This window comes from Mauremys reevesii, linkage group 2, assembly GCF_016161935.1.
Source record: "Mauremys reevesii isolate NIE-2019 linkage group 2, ASM1616193v1, whole genome shotgun sequence".
NCBI classification, from domain to species: domain Eukaryota; kingdom Metazoa; phylum Chordata; order Testudines; family Geoemydidae; genus Mauremys; species Mauremys reevesii.
In genome coordinates this window covers 166,714,967-166,736,992 of record NC_052624.1, presented here as the reverse complement: position 1 = coordinate 166,736,992, position 22,026 = coordinate 166,714,967, and the positions used below count along the sequence as shown (strand labels likewise).

General features: G+C 47.7%; 1 protein-coding gene across 25 annotated transcripts in view; it reads left to right on the top strand.

Moving 5' to 3' along the window:
• RNF152 (ring finger protein 152) overlaps window positions 1-22,026 on the top strand; it is a 239,504-nt gene that overhangs the window by 190,387 nt on the left and 27,091 nt on the right. The window contains exon 3 of one of the 25 annotated variants that reach the window (XR_005593492.1): window positions 17,040-17,155. The exons of the other annotated variants lie outside the window; for them this stretch is intronic. The gene's annotated coding sequence lies outside the window, so the exon portion shown is untranslated. Of the gene's footprint in view, window positions 1-17,039; window positions 17,156-22,026 lie in introns of those variants that run through there. 25 annotated transcript variants of the gene reach the window in all.

The following is a 22,026-nucleotide window of genomic DNA, read 5'->3' as shown; positions in this document are numbered from 1 at the left end:
TGTAGGGAGAGGATAATCCTTGGTGGTAGTGTCACACGTCTGTTGAGAGAGTGTTTGCTGAGTGCATAGACTATGCTCAACCAGTGCTGCAGACAGTGCATATGGAGTCTGGCATACTCTACTACGAAAGTCATAGCTGCCATATGCCTTCAGATTCTGGGACACGTCCTCACTGAAGTTTGCGGGCTGATGGTCACCATGGAAATAAGATTGGTCAATGTAGTGAATCTGTGCTTTGGCAATATTGCCTTGGCTTGTATGGAGTCTAGGTCAGCTCTGAAACTCCAATCGCTGGGTTGATTCCAGGGTGGATTTCTTTTTGTTATCTGTAGACCTAGCTGGTGAAACAGGTCTATTGTGGTCGTCAGCATGCCTGCTATTTCTTGTTGGTAGGCACTCTTGAGAAGGCAATCGTAAGAAGATTACCACTCCTTTGCATCGTAAATGTGCTGCTACTACCATGAGCGTTTTTGAGAATACACGGGGAGTAGTGGACAGTCGAAGGGAAGGACCCTGTATTGGTAGTGGTTGGGTCCTACTGTAAACCTCAGGAACCATCTGTGGGCAGGATGCATTGTAATATGGAAGTATGCATCTTGGAAGTCGAGGGCTGCAAACCAGTCCCTCTCCATCTAGAGCTGGGATTATTGTGGTCAGAGTGACCATTTTGAACCCGTGGTTGCATATGAACCTGTTGAGTTTTTGGAGATTGGTCTCCATCCCATTCTCTGTCAGGAAATATTGGGAGTAAAAACCCCTCCCTTGGTATTGATGTGGTACTGGTTCTACAGCACCCAGAAGTAGGAAGTGGTCTATTTCCTGTTGCAGTAGGTGCTCGTGAGAGGGGTCCCTGAGGAGGGACGGGGGAGGGGGATAGCTGTGAAAGGAATGGTGTAGCCAGATTGTATGATCTCCAAAACCCATTGATCTGTGGTTATTGGAGCCCAGGCATGGTAAAATGGGCATAGGGGGTGACCAAAATTGTGGGATGGGGTATCTGTTGGTGCTAGAGGTGTGAGGAGGTCGTGCATACCCTCGACCAAGACTTCAAAATTGTGGCTTAGATGTAGCTGAATGGGTGGATGAGGCCTGGTTTTGTGGAGCTCGTCGTCTCTGGGCCCATTGTTTTGGGTCTGTTCTGAGTGAAGTATCGTGGTGGTTGATGATTAAACGAAGGGGTAGATGGCGTCACCACTTCATCTGGCGCAGAAGATGTGTGGGGCAGGTGGTGAATCATCCAGGTCTGCCTGAGATAGTATCTCTTCCTCTTCTATCTCTGTCTCAGGGGAGTCAGAGGTTTCTCTGTGTGGTGATGATGGGTGTGCTCTGGAACCTCTTGTTCCCCCTTCCCCAGCAACAGAATAGAGATTCTGGTATGTGTGCCTAGGACCCCATTGTGGCCATTGCATGGGGTAAGGTGGTAATGGGTAAGGCCAGGGCTGTGAATGCTCGCAGGGATGTGGCTTAGGCTTCACAGCATTCTATGTAGGTCTCATTTGTGATGGGGATGAACACTGAGAGGAGAAGCAGTTGTAGGGTGGTAGATGAAGGATGGTACCATGCTATGTTGCTCGGGGAGTGTTCGGTGCTGAGCAGTGGTGACTGTGGTGCCAAAGAAACTGCTATGTCAGCAGGATGCAGGAGTTGCGCTGGTCCCACCTTGGGGTTGCGGTTGACCGTTGGAGCACTGACTGGTGCTGGATTTGGCTTGCTAGGCAGCAGCAAGTCTTGGGTCGGTGCTGGTGGTGGCAGCATTGATCACGGTGCCACTGCCTGTGCTGTGCTCTGCACTGGGGTAATCGGTGCCGTGGAGGAGCGTTGGGGCTCAGCAGGGGTCTGCTGAGGGACAGTGCAGGAGGAGCCCAGTGCCTTGTAAGTGCTCACTCTGGATGAGTGGAGCATTGAGGGTAAAGACCTTGCTGGGGAAGCTCTCTTTCTGAGAGACCCTTGCTGGAGAGATCGAGGCTCGCTTCCTGACAGTTTTGGAAGTCGGAGCCTTATCAGAGCTCAGGGATCTCGGTTTATGAGACTTCCTGGAGGAAGTCTCTTGAGGAGGTTGGAGGGATTTCTCCAGCAGAAGCATTTTCAAGCAGAGATCCCTGTTGTGTCTTGCCCGTGTTGTTAAGTTGGTGCAATGTATGCATTTCTGGGAGATATGAGCTTCTCCCAGACAGCAAATGCAGGATGTGTGGCTGTCAGAAACCAGCATCAGTTCACGGTGGGAGTCACGCTTTTCAAATCCTGTTGAGCCCAGTATGATTGCAATTAAGCCTCTCCCGCCTCTCGAGAGACAGGGCCGGCTCCAGCTTTTTTGTCACCCCAAGCAGCAAAGTGGGGGAAGAAGGCAGGGGGGAGCAAATCGGCAGCACTTCGGTGGCAGCTCAATCGGGCCGCTTCATTCTTCTGTGGCAATTCGGTGGCGGGTTCTTCACTCCTTCTCTTCCTCTTTGGTGGCAGTTTGGCAGCAGCTCAAAGAGTAGGAGAGGGACTGAGGGACCCACCGCCAAATTGCCACTGAAGACCCGGACATGCCGCCCCCCTTTCCATTGGCCACCCCAAGCACCTGCTTGGTTTGCTGGTGCCTGGAGCCAGCCCTGTCGAGAGATAAGGATGGGAGTTGATTGTAATGGTAAACTGTAGAAACTGTTCCCAAACAGGGAGTTAGGGAGAGAAAAAGTAGTCTTCTTTCTTCTTTTCCTTTTATTTATTTTATTTATTTAAGAAAAACCTCTAAGAGGAACTAACAAAACAATGTAAGTATAGTCTAAAAAGTTGTTCCTATGTAACTTGTAAATTCCCCCCTCCCCCCGGAAGTATCAGAGGCCTGGTCTACCCTACGCGTTTAAACCGAATTTAGCAGCGTTAAACCGATTTTAACCCTGCACCTGTCCACACAACGAAGCCCTTTATATTGATATAAAGGGCTCTTTAAACCGATTTCTGTACTCCTCCCCGACGAGGGGAGTAGCGCTGAAATTGGTATTGCCATGTCGGATTAGGGTTAGTGTGGCCGCAATTCGACGATATTGGCCTCCGGGCGGTATCCCACAGTGAACCATTCTGACCGCTCTGGAAAGCAATCTGAACTCGGATGAACTGGCCAGGTAGACAGGAAAAGCCCTGTGAACTTTTGAATTTCATTTCCTGTTTGCCCAGCGTGGAGCTCTGATCAGCACGGGTGGCGATGCAGTCCCAAATCCAAAAAGAGCTCCAGCGTGGACCGTACAGGAGATACTGGATCTGATCGCTGTATGGGGAGACAAATCTGTTCTATCAGAGCTCCATTACAGAAGACGAAATGACAAAGCATTTGAAAAAATCTCCAGGCTATGACAGACAGAGGCCACAGCAAGGACTCAGCACAGTGCTGCGTGAGAAGCGTAACAGAAAGCCGAAGAATCAAATCGACGCTCATGGAGGGAAGGAGGGGGTACTGAGGACTCCAGCTATCCCACAGTCCCCTCAGTCTCGAAAAGCATTTGCATTCTTGGCTGAGCTACCAATGCCTGAAGGGTCAAAAACATTTTCCTGGGTGTTTCAGGGTGTATGTCGTCAATTTACACCCTTCCGCCCCTCTGAAAGAAAAGGGAAAAAAATCATTTCTCACCTTTTTTCAATGTCACCCTATGTCTACTGCATGCTGCTGGTAGATGGGGTGCTGCAGCGCTGAACACCAGCATCCCCTTCCCGGTGGCAGACAGTGCAAAATGACTGGTATCCATCATCATCATCATCATCAGCCCGTGAGTGCTCCTGGCTGGCCTCGGTGAGGTCGGCCGGGGGTGCCTGGGTAAAAATGGGAATGACTCCTGGTCATTCCCAGCAGACGGTACAGAAGGCTTGGTAACTGTCCTCATCATAGCAGCTGGAGGCTGAGCTCCATCATCCCCCTCCCTCTTTCATGTCTAAAGAAGATTCTGTACTGCCTGGACTATCACAGCAGCGGGAGGCTGCCTCCCCCTCATTTTATCTTACTAAAAACTCCTCAGTGTTTCTTATTCCTGCATTCTTTATTACTTTGCCACGGTAGCCCAGGAGGATTGGGGGAGGAGGGAAGCAACGGGTGGGGTTGTTGCAGTGGCACCCCCTAGAATGGCATGCAGCTCATCATTTCTGCGGGATCTCTGCGGCTCTGACACAGAGTGGCTGTGCTCTCTGGTTCTCTAGTACACTTGCCCCATATTCTAGGCAGGACTGAATCTAGTTTTGGACAAAACATAAAGAAGGGAATGACCCAGGGAGTCATTCCCATTTTTGTCCATGCGCCCCTGGCCGACCTCAGCAAGGCCAGCCAGGAGCACCCATGACAGCAGCAGATGGTACAAAAGGATTGATTACCGTCATCACCAATTTCCAAATGAAAACGGTGCAAAATGACTGATAACCATCATCTCATCGCCAATTTACAATGGCAGACGGTGCAATAGGGATGGTAATCGTCTCTGCTACCTTGCAATGGCAAATGAATGCTGCTGTGTAGCACTGCAGTACTGCGTCTGTCAGCAGCATCCAGTACACATACGGTGACAGTGACAAAGGGCAAAACAGGCTCCATGGTTGCCATGCTATGGCGTTTTCCAGGGCAATCCAGGGAAAAAGGGTGCGAAATGATTGTCTGCCGTTGCTTTCACGGAGGAAGGATTGAGTGACGACATTTACCCAGAATCATCCGCGACTCTGTTTTTGCCCTATCATGCATTGAGATCTCAACCCAGAATTCCAGTGGGCGGGGGAGACTGCGGGAACTATGGGATAGCTACGAGATAGCTACCCACAGTGCAACGCTCCAGAAATCAATGCTAGCCTCGGTACATGGACGCACACCACCGAATTAATGTGCTTAGCGTGGCCGCGTGCACTCGACTTATACAATCTGTTTTTTAAAAAACTGGTTTCTGTAAAATTGGAATAATCCCATAGTGTAGACATACCCAAAGAGAGCACTGCTGTGGAGCTTCGTCTGCAGCTGAGGACGGTTGAGAAGGAACTGAGGGGACGGCCGGGGGAGCATGCACTACAGGAGGTGCCAACAGCTGCATGAGACGATTCCTGTATATGCCCTTCCCCTGACTACTGTTGCGAGAAATCTCCAATCTCTGGCACAGAGATGCACCAACACCTAGAGTGGAGCACCCACAGGGACACCACTCAAAGAAGAACCCAGGTGTCCATGGACCATAGTGTCATCTTGCTAATGGGTGTCTGTTTAGACAGTATGCGGCTGATAGATGGGGGGTGGCAAGAGTGCCCATGGAAGAAGACTCACTCTGAATAAACCACTAACAGCATGGAAAACTTTAGTTTTTATGCTGTGATCAATGGGGAAGCTAAAAATTTCCCCTTTTCCTCTGCCAAAGTACCAGCCAGCAGAGCTGTCCAGAGGGATTCCCAAACTGGCAAATCCAGAATGTGCTACACTATTTAAGACAGAAGTTTTTTTTCTCACTTTTGAGAAATTTTCATTCTAAATTGTAGCTAGAATCAAAGTTAGTTGGGCACTGACTGCAATATCTAGTCCTTATCTGGAAGCCTGGAATAAATTTGCTTTCTCATAATATGGGTAACGTTGGTTACTTACTACAGTGATGAGTGTGCTGTGTATTTATCAAATAAACCCATTACACAGCTGATATTTTCAAAGGAGATAGAGCTTGGAGTGAGATTCAATCCCTTAGGAAAGGATAGTTGAGATGAATGTGAAGATCCAGCTGAGAGTGATTGTCTAGAGTGTTTATACCAACACTTATTTCTCAAAATTACTATTAATTGATGCTGTGGTTATTTAGTGCCACATTAGTGTAGGAAAACGCTTCTCAAATTAACTCTGAATATCAAAATTAATTAAGAGCTGTTACAATTTTTTCCATCCGACATCTGTTTGGGTTCTAAATGCAGTGTTGACTTTTGATTTTCTCAGTGGCTGAATAGTAGTTAAGAGTTTCATATATAGATGAATCACTTAAATGAAAGCAACAAAGAATCCTGTGGCACCTTATAGACTAACAGACGTTTTGCAGCATGAGCTTTCGTGGGTGAATACCCACTTCTTCGGATGCAAGTGGTGGAAATTTCCAGGGGCAGGTTTATATATGCAAGCAAGAAGCAAGCTAGAGATAACGAGGTTAGTTCAATCAGGGAGGATGAGGCCCTGTTCTAGCAGTTGAGTGAAACCAAGAGAGGAGAAACTGGTTCTGTAGTTGGCAAGCCACTCACAGTCTTTGTTTAATCCTGAGCTGATGGTGTCAAATTTGCAGATGAACTGGAGCTCAGCAGTTTCTCTTTGAAGTCTGGTCCTGAAGTTTTTTTGCTGCAGGATGGCCACCTTAAGATCTGCTATTGTGTGGCCAGGGAGGTTGAAGTGTTCTCCTACAGGTTTTTGTATATTGCCATTCCTAATATCTGATTTGTGTCCATTTATCCTTTTCCTTAGAGACTGTCCAGTTTGGCCGATGTACATAGCAGAAGGGCATTGCTGGCATATGATGGCATATATTACATTGGTGGACGTGCAGGTGAATGAACCGGTGATGGTGTGGCTGATCTGGTTAGGTCCTGTGATGGTGTCGCTGGTGTAGATATGTGGGCAGAGTTGGCATCGAGGTTTGTTGCATGGATTGGTTCCCGAGCTAGAGTTACTATGGTGCGGTGTGGAGTTACTGGGGAGAATATGCTTCAGGTTGGCAGGTTGTCTGTGGGCGAGGACTGGCCTGCCACCTAAGGCCTGTGAAAGTGTGGGATCATTGTCCAGGATGGGTTGTAGATCCCTGATGATGCGCTGGAGGGGTTTTAGCTGGGGACTGTATGTGATGGCCAGTGGAGTCCTGTTGGTTTCTTTCTTGGGTTTGTCTTGCAGTAGGAGGCTTCTGGGTACACGTCTGGCTCTGTTGATCTGTCTCCTTATTTCCTCGTGCGGGTACTGTAGTTTTGAGAATGCTTGGTGGAGATTTTGTAGGTGTTGGTCTCTGTCTGTGGGGTTAGAGCAGATGCGGTTGTACCTCAGTGCTTGGCTGTAGACAATGGATCTTGTGGTGTGCCCGGGATGGAAGCTGGAGGCATGAAGGTAGGCATAGCGGTCGGTAGGTTTTCGGTATAGGGTGGTGTTATTGTGACCATCAATTATTTGCACCATAGTGTCTAGGAAGTGGACCTCCCGTGTAGATTGGTCCAGGCTGAGGTTGATGGTGGGGTGGAAGCTGTTGAAATCGTGGTGGAATTTTTCCGGAGTCTCCTTCCCATGGGTCCAGATGATGAAGATGTCATCAATGTAGCGTAGGTAGAGAAGGGGCGTGAGTGGACGGGAGCTGAGGAAGCGTTGTTCCAGGTCAGCCATAAAAATATTGGCATATTGTGGGGCCATGCGGGTGCCCATAGCGGTGCCACTGATCTGGAGATATATATTGTCATCAAATTTGAAATAGTTGTGTCTGAGGATAAAGGTACAGAGCTCAGCAACCAGTTGTGCTGTGGCATCATCAGGGATACTGTTCCTGACAGCTTGTATTCCATCAGCGTGTGGGATGTTGGTGTAGAGAGCCTCTACATCCATGGTGGCCAGGATGGTGTTTTCTGGAAGGTCACCAATGCATTGTAGTTTCCTCAGGAAATCAGTGGTGTCATGGAGATAGCTGGGAGTGCTGGTGGCATAGGGTCTGAGTAGAGAGTCCACATATCCAGACAGTCCTTCAGTGAGAGTTCCAATGCCCGAGATGATGGGGCGTCCAGGATTTCCAGGTTTGTGGATTTTGGGCAGTAGATAGAATAGCCCTGGTCGGGGCTCTAAGGGTATGTTGATTTGTTCTGGTGTTAGTGTAGGGAGTGTCCTGAGTAGATGGTTCAGTTTCTTAGTGTATTCCTCAGTGGGATCTGAGGGAAGTGGCCTGTAGAATTTGGTGTTGGAGAGTTGTCTGGCGGCCTCCTTTTGGTAGTCAGACCTGTTCATGATGACAACAGCACCTCCTTTATCAGCCTCTTTGATTATAATGTCAGGATGGTTTCTGAGGCTGTGGATGGCATTGCGTTCTGCACGACTTAGGTTATGAGGCAAGCGATGTTGTTTTTCCACAATTTCTGCCTGTGCACGTCGGCGGAAGCATTCAATGTATAGGTCCAGACTGTCATTTCGACCCTCAGGAGGAGTCCATGTGGAGTTCTTCTTTTTGTGCTGTTGGTGGGAGGGTAACTGTGTATCAGTGCGCTGTTCAGTGTTGTCCTTAAAGTATTCTTTGAGTCGGAGACGGCGAAAGTATGCTTCGAGATCGCCGCAGAACTGTATCATGTTGGTGGGGGTGGCAGGGCAGAAAGAGAGTCCCCGAGATAGGACAGACGTTTCTTCTGGGCTGAGTGTGTGGTTGGATAGATTGACGATGTTGCTGGGTGGGTTAGGGATACCACGGTTGTGGCCCCATGTGGCAGGTAGGAGTTTAGACAGCTTACAGACCTTTTTCCTTTGTAGAGAGGTGAAGTGAGTGATGTAGATCTCCTGTCTTATTTTAGTGAAGTCCGTTTGTATGGAAGTTTGGTTATTAATGAGTCTCCAGGTTGGAGAGCTCTTTTTTGATGTTTTCCTGTTTGCTGTATAGGAGGCACACCGCACCATAGTAACTCTAGCTCAGGAACCAATCCATGCAACAAACCTCGATGCCAACTCTGCCCACATATCTACACCAGCGACACCATCACAGGACCTAACCAGATCAGCCACACCATCACCGGTTCATTCACCTGCACGTCCACCAATGTAATATATGCCATCATATGCCAGCAATGCCCCTCTGCTATGTACATCGGCCAAACTGGACAGTCTCTAAGGAAAAGGATAAATGGACACAAATCAGATATTAGGAATGGCAATATACAAAAACCTGTATGAGAACACTTCAACCTCCCTGGCCACACAATAGTAGATCTTAAGGTGGCCATCCTGCAGCAAAAAAACTTCAGGACCAGACTTCAAAGAGAAACTGCTGAGCTCCAGTTCATCTGCAAATTTGACACCATCAGCTCAGGATTAAAGAAAGACTGTGAATGGCTTGCCAACTACAGAACCAGTTTCTCCTCTCTTGGTTTTCACTCAACTGCTAGAACAGGGCCTCATCCTCCCTGATTGAACTAACCTCGTTATCTCTAGCTTGCTTCTTGCTTGCATATATAAACCTGCCCCTGGAAATTTCCACCACTTGCATCCAAAGAAGTGGGTATTCACCCACGAAAGCTCATGCTGCAAAACGTCTGTTAGTCTATAAGACTAGCCATGAGACTGAATTACTCATTTTACCTGCAGATGCGTTTATTTAATCAGAAGAAAAACTATTCATTTAAAATAAAACTCAAATGTCTACTGTCTATGTGCTACTTGTGCTGTAAGCAGAACCTGCTAAATAAGACAAAGAACCATTGTCTCCTAATTAAAGCAATGGATTGGAAGTCAGGACTCCTTGGTTCTGTTACCAGTTCTATATTGACTTGCTGTGAGACCTTATGCAATTTGATTTAACGTCTCTGTGCCTCTGTTTACTCATCTGTAAAAATGGGTGGGTAACATTTCCCTTTCAGGGATATTGTGGGCTTATTTAATTAATGTTTGTAAAGCACTTTGAGATCCCAGGATAAAAAGTACAATATAAATCCTAAATATTACTGTGTATTTTCCTTGTAGGTGTGTCTGTATATATTATATCATCCAGTACTAACATCTTGAACACTAAAAGCTCTATATACAGAGGGGCAAGTCCAGCAATGATTTCCACTCAAATTTAGTAGCCACAAGTCAAAAAATGACACATTTTCTTGAGTGGAAGAATTGGCTAGTGGTTAAAGGAGGAGGAATTGTAAGTTGGGACTTCTGTGTTCTACTCCCTGTTGCCACTGACTTCCTATGTCATGTTGAGCAAGCCCCTGGACTGCTTTGTGCTTCAGTTTTTCTGGCTATCTACGGTACTTGGTTACTTCACAGAAGGATGGATGAGCGCCTCAGAGAAAGTGCTACTGGAGTGTTGCTATACTTAGGGCACATTGTATTTGTTAATGTTCTTTCTGGGGATCCTACACAAGTACCCTTGAAGACAGGGCACATTGTATTGCATCCTGGAAAGGCAGTTCATCTTTGGATTATGCACTAACATACAGGGAGCCTATAATCTGCCTGGCTCTTCATTTGGTGCCTGGCTCTTCATTTTACATGTTGGGAGGCAGAAAATGTACCTGGAGCCTAATTCTCCCCTGCCCAGCATCCTGTGTAGTCATTTACACTTGTGCAAAGAGGACATAAAAGGCTGCCATTCTGATTTACACCCATGCTGCACAAGTGTAAATGATCTCACAAGCTGCAAGATGGAGAACATGGCCCTTTGTTAATCAGGCAGAAAAAGGACTGGATTAAGGAAATCAGGGACCCTAGGCACATTAAGATGTGGGACATGTGGCCTCAGCCCCGCCTGGAGTGGTGGTGACAGTTGAGCCCTCCTCCCTTCCTAAAGAGCCACTATTCCCCCCCCCAGGAACAGCAGTAGGGTCGTTTGTCTTGGAAGCAGCAAAGGTGACACAGAGGCAGAGCTGGCAGAAGGGGGACACCCAGTACTTAACCAGCAGGCAGGGTGCACCTGCCCAAGAGGCTGGGAAAGGCCTACACACTGAGGGGGTGATGTTAGGGCCTCCCAGAGCACTGAGGCTTAAAGGTAACTCTGCACTAGGATGAATGGGGCTAGTTCTCAGAGTTACTTATTCAGACTCTCTGCAGACTCAGGCAGACACAACTGGATTGGGTGCACTCTGGTCATACTTGCAAGGTGGTGGTTTTCCAAGCATGAGTGCTTAGAACAGTGGTTCTCAAAGCCGATCCGCCACTTGTTCAAGGAAAGGCCCTGGCAGGCTGAGCAGTTTATCTGCTGTCTATACAGATTTGGCCGATCGTGGTTCCCACTAGCTGCGGTTTGCCGCTCCAGGCCAATGGGGGCTGCGGGAAGGGCAGCCAGCACATCCCTCGGCCCACGCTGCTTCCCGCAGCCCCCATTGGCTGGGACAGTGAACCGCGGCCAGTGGGAGCTGTGATCGGCTGAACCTGTGGGCGCAGCAGGTAAACAAACTGGCCTGACCCAACAGGGGCTTTCCCAGAACAAGAGGCGGACTGGCTTTGAGAACCACTGGCTTAGAAGACATTTTTTTTTAAAAAAGGTCTTCTAAGCATTTGAAAGCTCTTATTCTGACCTCATCCTGTGACTCCAGAAGCTGGGTCTCTAAGCACAGGCCTATAGGGCCCACACCTACATCCGTTGCTATCTAGAGCAGAGGTTGGCAACCTTTCAGAAGTGCAGTGCCGAGTCTTCATTTAATCACTCTAATTTAAGGTTTCGTGTGCCACTAATACATTTTAACGTTTTTAGAAGGTCTCTTTCAATAAGTCTATAATATATAACTAAACTATTGTTGTATGTAAAGTAAATAAGGTTTTTAAAATGTTTAAGAAGCTTCATTTAAAATTAAATTAAAATGCAGAGCCCCCCGGACTGGTGGCTAGGACCCGGGCAGTGTGAGTGCCACTGAAAATCAGCTTGCGTGCCGCCTTCGGAGCGCGTGCCATAGGTTGCCTACCCCGATCTAGAGGAAACACGACACCTGTTGTGGGTGTGGAGATCACATTTCTTCCAGTTGTCTGTTTCCAAATCTCAATGACCGCAACAAAAATCCAACTTCAGTGAGCTAAATGTCCTTATTTTTTGTCCTGTGCCATGACAAGCATTTGTCTCTAATTGTAAAAGCTTTAGCTCATGCACCCTTAAAAAAAAAAATCAATCTTTGCAGGACTGGCTTATGGCTATTAGGGAATATGAATTGTCAAAATACCTTCTTAAGCCGCCCGTTCCTTAACGGTGGCCTGGAAAGTGGGATTCCCACAGAATATTCCTAACTGTCTTTAAAAAGTCTTTTTTTTTCTTTTCTTATTGTCACTGCAAAGTGCACCCAATGTCCTACTACACCCTCCCTTAAGAAATGCAGGCCCAGGATTACACAGTTCCCCATTTTCTGAAGCAGGGGATGCTGACAGAGAGTCTGATTCTGCTCCCTCTGGCATCCATGGCAAAATTTTGCTTGGATTTGAGCAGGAGCAGGCCCAGCTTTATTCCTTTATCCATCGATGGTTAGCCTAGAGGACAAAGTTCCACAGTCACTGGGGCTTTGTGCAGGGGCCTGTCTGCTTGGGTCTGGTTGCTGGATCAGGGCCCAAGGGTGCTACTGGAATTTCCCCAATATGGGAAGTGGGAAGACTGCACCGTATCTTGGTGAGTTCATGTGAAATATCAGGAACTCTTCAGTGTTTCTGGACTTTAAATAAAACTAAAACCACTTTAACCTTGTTGCCAGAGTCCCTGGGAAAAAGAACTAATGCTTGTACCCCAGCAAGCCATTCTCTCCTTAGGAAACAGACTATTCCATCCGATCACTCCCTGGGGGGAGGGGGGGAAATCTTCTTTAGACTTTCAGAACTGCAAAAGCTCTTCACAAGCAGTAATTAATCCTTTCACGATTAGCCCCATTTTACTGATGAGTAAACTGAGTCACAGGGGTGGGAGGTCATAGACTTCACACAGAGATTCAGAGACAAATTCCAGGAGTCCTGACCAACTGTCTCAATCTCTGTCTTTCAGAATGTAGACTTGGAGCCAAATCCTCAGCTGCTGTAAATCATAGCCCTGCTGAAGTCAAGGTCCATAGCAGCTGAGGTGCTGGCTGTAGGAACCCTAGGTCCCGAACCCTCGCAATAGCCATAGAAACTAGGGGTCTTGACTTCCAGGGCCAGGTTTTTCAAAAGTATTTAGGTGCCTAAAGATGCAGATAGGCACCTAATGGGATTTTCAAAGGTGCTTATGTAACGCCAACAGACCGTAGTCGTCATTAGGATCGAAGCGGGGACCTCTACAGCTTAGTGCATGAGCCTGTACCACGTGAGCTAAAAGCCAACTGGCTGTTAGCTAAGGTTGTAGAGGAGACTCATTTTCTCTCTCTTTAAGTTGTCTCGGTGCAACTAGCTGGGACAGAGAACACCCCACCCAGAAGGTGTGTGGGTTGCACTTAGGGCTAGTCTACACTGGCAACACTAACGCGCTCCTGCGGCAGTACTTTAACGTGGCTTGTGTGGTCGCAGCAGAGTGGTGGGAGAGAGCTCTCCCAGCGCTCTAAAAACCCCACCTCCACGAGGGGTGCGTCTCCCAGCATGGCGGAGCGCTGCTCCCAGCGCTGGTGCACTGTCTACACTGGCGCTTTACAGCACTGAAACTTACTGTGCTCAGGCCCCCTGAGCAAGAAAGTTGCAGCGCGGTAAATTGCCAGTGTAGACAAGCCCTTAGGCACTTAGCGCCCATTAAAATCAATGGAAATTAGGCACCTAAATACCTTTTAAAAAGCTGGCCCTCAGGCTCTTACTCTGTGCAATTACCATTATCCTAAACGTTTCTCCTTGTCCTGTACCATATTACACCTCCGGGGCATCTTTAAATATGAGACCGAAGACACTTTTGTTTTATTTTTAGGATAAACACTGGGGGTGGAATGTTTGGTTGTGTATATTTAGGTCTCCATTGCTTGGGAAAATGTGTGTGGGGGGTCCAATAAAGGTTGTAGTGGCAATTAGTTAGTATTTGGATGAGTGGTGTGGGGAGAACGATTCTTGTTTTCATTTCTTTACGAGTACTGGAATCCATTTATTAAGCCAGCTTGCCGTTGCTTGCCTAAGCCAGCTGGGGAGATATAGCAGTGGCATGAGCTATTTTTTTTTCTGTTATAAGGCTGGTTTCTCTCTTCCTTTCCTTCCCCTCCACCGCTTCACACCCCCCTCCCCCCAGCAAACTTTAAGCAGTCTGCAAGGAAATTGGAGTACAGAATTTTCTGGAAAAAATGGTATGTGATCACATAATTAAAGACTCTATCATCATGTACCGATTTGCTGGGTCCTACGTTGACTGTATTCACTCTGAAGACTTGGATATCGTGATGGGGAGCTCAGTGAAAACCTCTGCTTACAGCACTTATAAAAGCCAATGCAAGAGACAGTGGTTGCCTGGATGATTTTACAATCTAGAGAGAAGAGACTTTGTAAAGCAGGAATTGTGCTTATTCATCAAATATCTCCTTGGCATAGTCTTCTGCTGTGGAAGCCCCAATGTACTTTAAAGCTGTTCTCCCCAGGCAGAACCCCAGCAAAAGCAGCCATATAAACACCACCTACCTTTCCCTGTGAGGACCCCTGGTGCCGGGTGCCAGTGGGCGAATCAACTAGTATATAGTTGTGAAAGGAAAGGAAACAAATCACAGCTTTCCTGGAACATGGAAAACAGTCACATTCTGCAATACTAAAAACGTGGAGCGATCTCTAGAGATAGGCAGCCCATTGTAAGCCCATCACACCAGTGTTGTGTGCTCTGCACTGCTTGTCTGCTCCCTCGTGGGTGTAGTTATGAACCTTAAGCCTCTCAAAAGCCTGTGAACCGCTCACCTGCCCAAATGCTTTTCTTTCTTGATGGCTGGGTTCCTCTGCCATCAGTTCCTGCGGTTAATTCTGCAGCAATAATGAGGCTCCCTTGGTTGCCTACCAGAGCCTGAATATGGAAAGCTGCAGGGGGGCTGGAACAATTTGTAGAGTGGGGGTGATGAAAGCCATTGAACCACACTGTAAACCCTGTATATAATGGAAACCACTTCAAGCCAGGGGGTGCTGCATAAGCCCTAGTACCAGCACCTAATCCAAAGCCCATTAAAACCTTTTCCATTGACTTCAGTGCAGTTTGGATCAGACACTGATGTACGGTGTAGGAACTGACATTTGAGTGTTCTAGCAGCAAGGAGGGAACAATGTAGGAACAGACCTTTTTTGATCATTTTAGCAGCAATGACTGATGGCTCCATTTGTTCTATCAAAAGATGTGAGCCTTAGTTCACTTATACTGGTTTTATACTAATCAAATGGCATTGATGTTAGGGGAGTTACTTCAGATACACACTGAGCCGAGATCAGAATGGGGTTGTTTATTTGCCAATGGCTATTTAATTTAAGGTGTGCAGGTATTTTATTGTTACCAGTGTAAATACATGGAATAATGTAATAATCGTTGTTCACCCCAAATAACTAACTAAATAAATAGACAGACCAACAACATATGAATGAAAAGATGAAGTATTTGTGGGGAGGAATTATTTTTCTGTTCACTTTTGTCAATGCTGGTAACTAATATTCCCAAGATACTACATGAACACATGCAAAAATTTGACACCCCACACTAGATACTCAGTGCTATACTGCTGTAGCTTTGCCTTGACAAGTAGCCGTTTTATTCCTGCATATCATTTGGTCTTTTTTTCACTTTTCTGACTATTCTTTTGCTTTATTTACTCTGCGCTTGTTGCTTCTGTTTTTTCCCCTCTCTGCCAGCCCTTTCCCTTCAGGTCGTCTCTTTTGCTCACTCTTTCCTGGCCTGCCTTTTCCAGAAATCACTCTGTGCTCCCCCAGTCACTTGTCTTCTCCTCCAGATTAGCTCCCTCTCTCACCAAAACCACTGTGGGCAGATTGTGACGCCCTCAGTCATAATGACAGGTCACCTCTGATCCCCAGTAGGAGTAAGGGCTAGATTTTACTATCCTCTGTTTGCCCCCCTCGCTAATAGTCTTTCTCCTCTTTCTTTGGATGAGTTGCTCTTCCACTGCACATGGTCATCTTCTGGCAGTTGCCTGCACTCCCAGCGAGAAATTGGTCTGAGGCCTACTGGAGCCCCCTCACACCTGTCCATAAATATGCCATATAAAGAGTGTTCTGTAACTATCAAGGAGGCTGAGTGAGGGCAAATGTAGACTTGGGACTGCAGAACTGTTCACGTTCCACCAAGTACAGCAGTTAAACATCACAGTCATGAATGTTAAAGAATATGAGGAACTATGAGCAGGGCTTCATAGAACTATTTTTAGGGAAAAACATTTTTATTTTTTCCCTGTATAAACAAACTGTCATAAATGTACAGCTAAGGGTAGCATAAAATCCCTCATTTACCTGTAATGGTTTAAGAAGCTCAGATAACGTGGTTGGCACCTGACCAAAAGGACCAAGAAGGGGAGAAGATACTTTCAAAGCTGTGCGGGAAGGTTTTGTTTTGGGTCCCTTTTGTTCTCTCTGGGTCAGCGAGGAATCAGGGCAGGGAAAATACATCTCCCAAAGCCATACCTTAACTAAGCCTCTAAGATTACAAATTGTAAATAATAGGAAGGAAATGCATTAGATTATCTTTTGTTTTATCTTGTGAATTGTCCCTATGCTATGAGGGAGGTTTATCCCTGTTTTTTGTAACTTTAAAGTTGTGCCTAGAGCGGAATCCTCTGTGTTTTGAATCTGATTGCCTGTAAAATTACCTTCCATCCTGATTTTACAGAGGTGCTTCTTTTACTTTTACTTTTTCTTTATAATAAAGTTCTGTTTTTAAGAATCTGATTGGGTTTTAGTGCCCTAAAAACCCAAGGGTCTGGTCAGTTACTCACTTTGGTTACTCTCAAGCCTCCCCAGGAAAGGGGTGAAGGGACTTGGGGGGGATTTTGAGGGAACAGGAACTCCAAGTGGTCCTTTTTCCTTGAATCTTTGTCTAACTCACTTGGTGGCGGCAGCATACTGTTCAAGGGCAAGGAAGGATTTGTGCCTTGGGGACGTTTTTAACCTAAGCTGGTAGAAATAAGCTTAGGGAGTCTTTCATGCGGGTCCCCACATCTGTACCCCAGAGTGGGGAGGGAACCCTGACACAAACAAAAAAATACACTTAAAGGTCTAACAGGGTTTGAATTCTAGAGCCAATACATAAATTACAAAAGGGGTTAAACCCTGAGTTCTTGCTTCTATAATTAAAACATTATAAGCCTGATTCTTCACGTTGTTAAAATGATTTTATGGTATTATTACTTCACTCATTTATAAGAGACTTACAGTGCTATAAAACTGCTGTACTAGAAAAACTGGTGTATGGACTTGGTTTACACAATAGCCACTTTTACAGAACACATTTCTTTGCTCTTAGGGGGTCTTTTCCCGCTTTGACAGTGAAGGGTCCAATCCAGATGTGGAACTGAACTACTGGCATATTGCATCTAGTAAAACTCATTTTTTCACAACTGATGAGCAAGCATATGAGAAACTCTAAAGCACTTTTATTTGCTGTTTACATAGTGCCATAGGAGTGTAAGCATCTGAGGCCTGGTCTACACTAGGACTTTAATTCGAATTTAGCAGCGTTAATTCGAACTAACCGTCCACACCAGGAAGCCATTTAATTCGAACTAGAGGGCTCTTTAGTTCGAATTTGGTACTCCACCCCGGCAGGTGGAGTAACGCTAAATTCGACATGGCTAGCTCGAATTAGGCTAGGTGTGGATGCAAATCGAACTTAGTAGCTCCGGGAGCTATCCCACAGTGCACCACTCTGACGCTCTGGACAGCAGTCCGAGCTTGGATTCTCTGACCAGCCACACAGGAAATGACCCAGGAAAATTTGAATTCATTTTCCTGTCTGGGCACTTTGAATCTGACATCCTGGCTGGACATCGGGGCGAGCTCCGCAGCACCTGCAACGATGCAGAGCTCTCCAGCAGAGGAGTTCATGTTATCTGTGAATAGAAAGAGGGACCCAGCATAGACTGACTGGGAACTCTTCGATCTGATCGGTGTGTGGGGCGAGGAGTCTGTGCTTTTGGAGCTGCGGTCCAAAACAGGGAATGCGAAGACCTACGAGAAGGTCTCCAAAGCCATGAGAGACAGAGGATACAGGCGGGATGCAACGCAGCGCCGCGTGAAAATCAAGGACCCCAGACAAGGCTACCAAAAAATCAAAGCGGCAAACGGACGCTACGGAGCCTGCCACCACTGCCCCACCAGTGACCGTGGACTCTGACGATGGGACAGTGTCGACGGCCAGTTCCTCGGTGATGTTTGCGGACGGGGAAGATGAGGAAGGGTTTGTGGAGGACGAGGCAGGCGAGAGCGCTTACAACGCTGGTTTCCCCGACAGCCAGGATCTATTCATCACCGTCACGGAGATCCCCCAACAACCCTCCCCGGCCATTAACCCGGACCCTGAATCAGGGGAAGGAGCAGTCGGTAAGTGCTGTAACCATGTTAACTTTTATTCTTAATATAACAGGAATCTTAACTGCGTGAAAAGGAGGTCTCTCTAGATATGGGGATAGAACAGAAATCATCCTTGGAGATCTCCACGAAGCTCTCCTTGCGTTAATGGAAAAGCATCAGCAGGAGGTTCCTGGGGAGAGCTGCCTTATTGGGTGCTCCGTGGTATCACAGTTTTCCGCGCAAGGCTTTCATGAGGAACTCAGGGAGCACTGCCTCCCCGAGCACGGCTGCATCGGGCCCTGCTTCGTGCTAGCTTTCACGCAGCATGCGCTCTCTATCTCCTTCAGTGACCCTCCTCAGGGTGATCTCGCTCGGAGACTCCTGCATCTAATTAGGGTAATTACTGTAATTTTACGCCTGGTCCAAAGTATTTTAAAAAAATCTACGGACAGATGGCATAGCACAGACTCAGCACGCAGCTGCGTGACGAGCGTAACGGAAAGCCAAAGAATATAATGGACGCTCATGGAGGGAGGGGGGAATGAGGACGCAAGGTATCCCACAGTTCCTGCTGTCTCCGAAAAGTATTTGCATTCTTGGATGAGCTCCAAATGCTTCTAGGGTCAAACACAGTGTCTGCGGTGGGTCAGGGCATAGTTTGGCAATTTGCGCACAGACCCCATCCACCACCAGAAGTGAAAACAATCCTCTGTTGAGTCTTTTACATGTCACCCTATCTTTACTGAATGCTGCAGATAGACGCGATGGTGCAGCACTCAACACCAACATCCTTGCTCCCCCCCCGCCCGCCATGGGTGGCTGATGGTTCAATAAGATGGAAATCCATCCTCATCATCAGCCTATTGGCACATGGGGCAGTGCAAAAGGGCTGGTAACCATGCCGACTAGTATCAGTAAGGTCGATCAAGGGCGCCTGTCCCTAATTTTTGATGGCTGATGGTACAATATGGCTGGTAACCGTCCTCATCATTGCAACAGGGGGCTGAGCTCCATCAGCCCCCACCCTTCATTGTAAATAAAAGATTCAATTGCCCCTGGACTAGCAGAGGGATGATGGGCTCCTTCATCCACACTCCTTGATGTCCTGCCTGGACTATCATTGCAGCTGGAGGCTTCCTTCCAGTCATTTCTCACAAACAAGTCACTGTGTCTTATTCCTGCATTCTTTATTACTTCATTACACAAGTGGGGGGACAATGGTATGGTAGCCCAGGAAGGCTGGGGTAAGAACGGAATGAACAGGTGGTGTTGTTGCAGGAGCACCCCCTGTGAATAGCATACAGCTCATAATTTATGCAGGATCGGACACAGAGCAGCTGTGCTCTCTGGTTCTATGATACAGTGGTTTTCTAGTACACTTGCCCATAATCTAGGCAGGACTGATTCTATTTTTAGATACCAAAAAGGAGGGATTGACTCAGGGAGTCATTCCCAATTTTTGCTTTTGCGCCCCTGGCTGCTCGGCCAGGGGCACTTATGACAGCAGCAAATGGTGCAGTGCAAAAGGACAGGTAGCCATGCCCATCTTATTACCATCTTATTACCAATTTATGGTATGGTTGATGGTACAATATGGCTGGTAACCATCTCTGCTGTCATGCAAAAGCAAAAGCATGCTGCTGTGTAGCGCTGCTGGCCCGCCTCTGTCAGCAGCATCTAGTACACATACGGTGACATACACAAAAGGCAAAACAGTGTCAATGGTTGCCACGCTATGGCGTATGCCAGGGCAATTCTGGGAAAACGGGCTTCAAATGATTGTCTGCCGTTGCTTTCCCGGAGGAAGGAATGACTGGCGACATTTACCCAGAATCCACCGCGAAAATGATTTGTGCCCCAGCAGGCACAGGGGTCTCAACCCAGAATTCACAGAGACAGCCTAGACTCAGTTAATTGTTTGCAAAATGTATCTTTGCAAGGAATTCACTCCTGTTTCCCATCTCACAGCTTCCACTGTCTCCAGACCTGCCACAGCATCCCCCTCGCAGAGGCTGGCAAAGATTAGGCGGCGAAAGAAAAAGACAAGGGACAAGATGTTCGAGGAACGTATGGGCTGCTACCTATCAGAGGCGGACCAGCAGAGCCAGTGGAGGGAGACCGTCTCTCTGTGCCAGCACTCTCACAGCGAACGGGAGGAGAGGTGGCGTGAGGAAGACAAGCAGGCGACTGAAACGCTGCTTGGACTAGTGAGGGAGCAAACGGACACGCTCAGGCGCCTTGTGGATGTTCTGCAGGACCGCAGGAGGACAGAGACACCCTGCAGTGTATCTGCCCCCGCACTCCTGCCACAAAGTCCCATACCCCCCTCACCGAAAATAATCAGGAGGAGGGGCGGCCGGGGACGTGAATACTGTCACTGCACCACAGCACAGTGCTCAAGTACCCAAAAGCTCTCATACCCTACATTTGCCGAAGTCCTTCACTTCCAGACTCACAGTAGTCCCAATCCCAGTCCCATCCCCTACATGTCTACTTAATTAATAAAAATGCTTTGCTGTTAATTACTGTTTCCGTTATGTTTTTTCCAAGAAGACTGTGTTTGAATGGGGGCGTGGGAAGGGGTGGTTAATTGCATAGGACAGTCACCTTTCCCAGGGTACAGACACGGGGGCAGGATCAGCAGCGGGTCACACACACGGTGCAGTCAGTAGGCAGCCTGGTCGGTTTTTGGAGGTGGTTTCCAGGATCTGTGTGGGCAGGGGAGATGTGACTTTGCAGCGGGGGAGGGCGGTTACAAATCTCATACAGCGGTCCTTATCCTGGACCGCTGAGTCACGCAGCTGAGGAATCTGTATCCGTCCTCCTCCACCACAAGGTCACATATCCGCCCGCACACAGAATTCCATAAAGAGGGATGGCAGGCTCCGTTGAAAGAAGCCTTCCGGCACTGCGGACCGCTCTAGGAGCAGGAGCCTGTCATTCCTTGAGTTTAGAGGCGGTCTTTACATCACCGCACACCCTACCCAGCACAGCCTGCGTCCCAGTTTCAACCCTTTCACGAAAAGTCATGAATAAAGAAACCTTTGTTAAGTAATAATGGGACATGTATTTTATTTTTACACGTGTGCTGGAAGTGGGGGTAACGGGGTGAACGGGGTATGTAACCGAAGAGGAGAGTCAACAGTAATTGGGTAAAGAAACAGGGGCAGGTTCAGCTTCTCTGTAAAGAAACTGAACAGTCACAGGTCACGCTGCTCGCTGGTATTTGAAGAGTTCCTTGTCGCTGTCCCAGGCGCCTGTATAGGGCTTCATGAGCAAGTGCATTAGCGGGCAGGCTGGGTCCCCGAGGATGACTATAGGCATCTGCACATCCACAACAGTTATTTCGTGGTCCGGGAAGAAACTACCTTCCTGCAGGCGTCTGAGCAGCCCACAGTTCCTGAAAACACACGCATCATGAACCTTGCCCGGCCACCCGATGTTGATGTTTGTAAAACGTCCCCTATGGTCCCCCAGTGCTTGCAGCACCATTGAAAAGTAGCCCAATTTCTCAGCAGCTGACTGTGGAAGAGGTGGACGATAAAGTGCGAGGAGGAGAAAACGGCGATGATCGCAGCGGGCTCCATGCTTGCAGTGCTGTGGCGTCCGCGCTGTCACTGACCAGAAAAGTGCACGAACAGATTGCCTGCAGGCGCTTTCAAGGAGGGAGGGAGGGAGGTTGTGATTGACTGTTCAATGACGACACTTACCCAAAACCACCCTCGACACATTTCTCCCCCCAGCAGGCATTGGGGGCTCTACCCAGCATTCCAATGGGCAGCGGGGACTGCGGGAACTGTGGGATAGCTTCCCACAGTGCACCGCTTCCAAAGTCGACGCTGGCCCCGTGAATGTGGACTCGGAAATTCGAATTAGTGTATTTAGTATGGATACACAAATTCGACTTTATAAGGTCGAATCCACAAATTTGAACTAAGTTG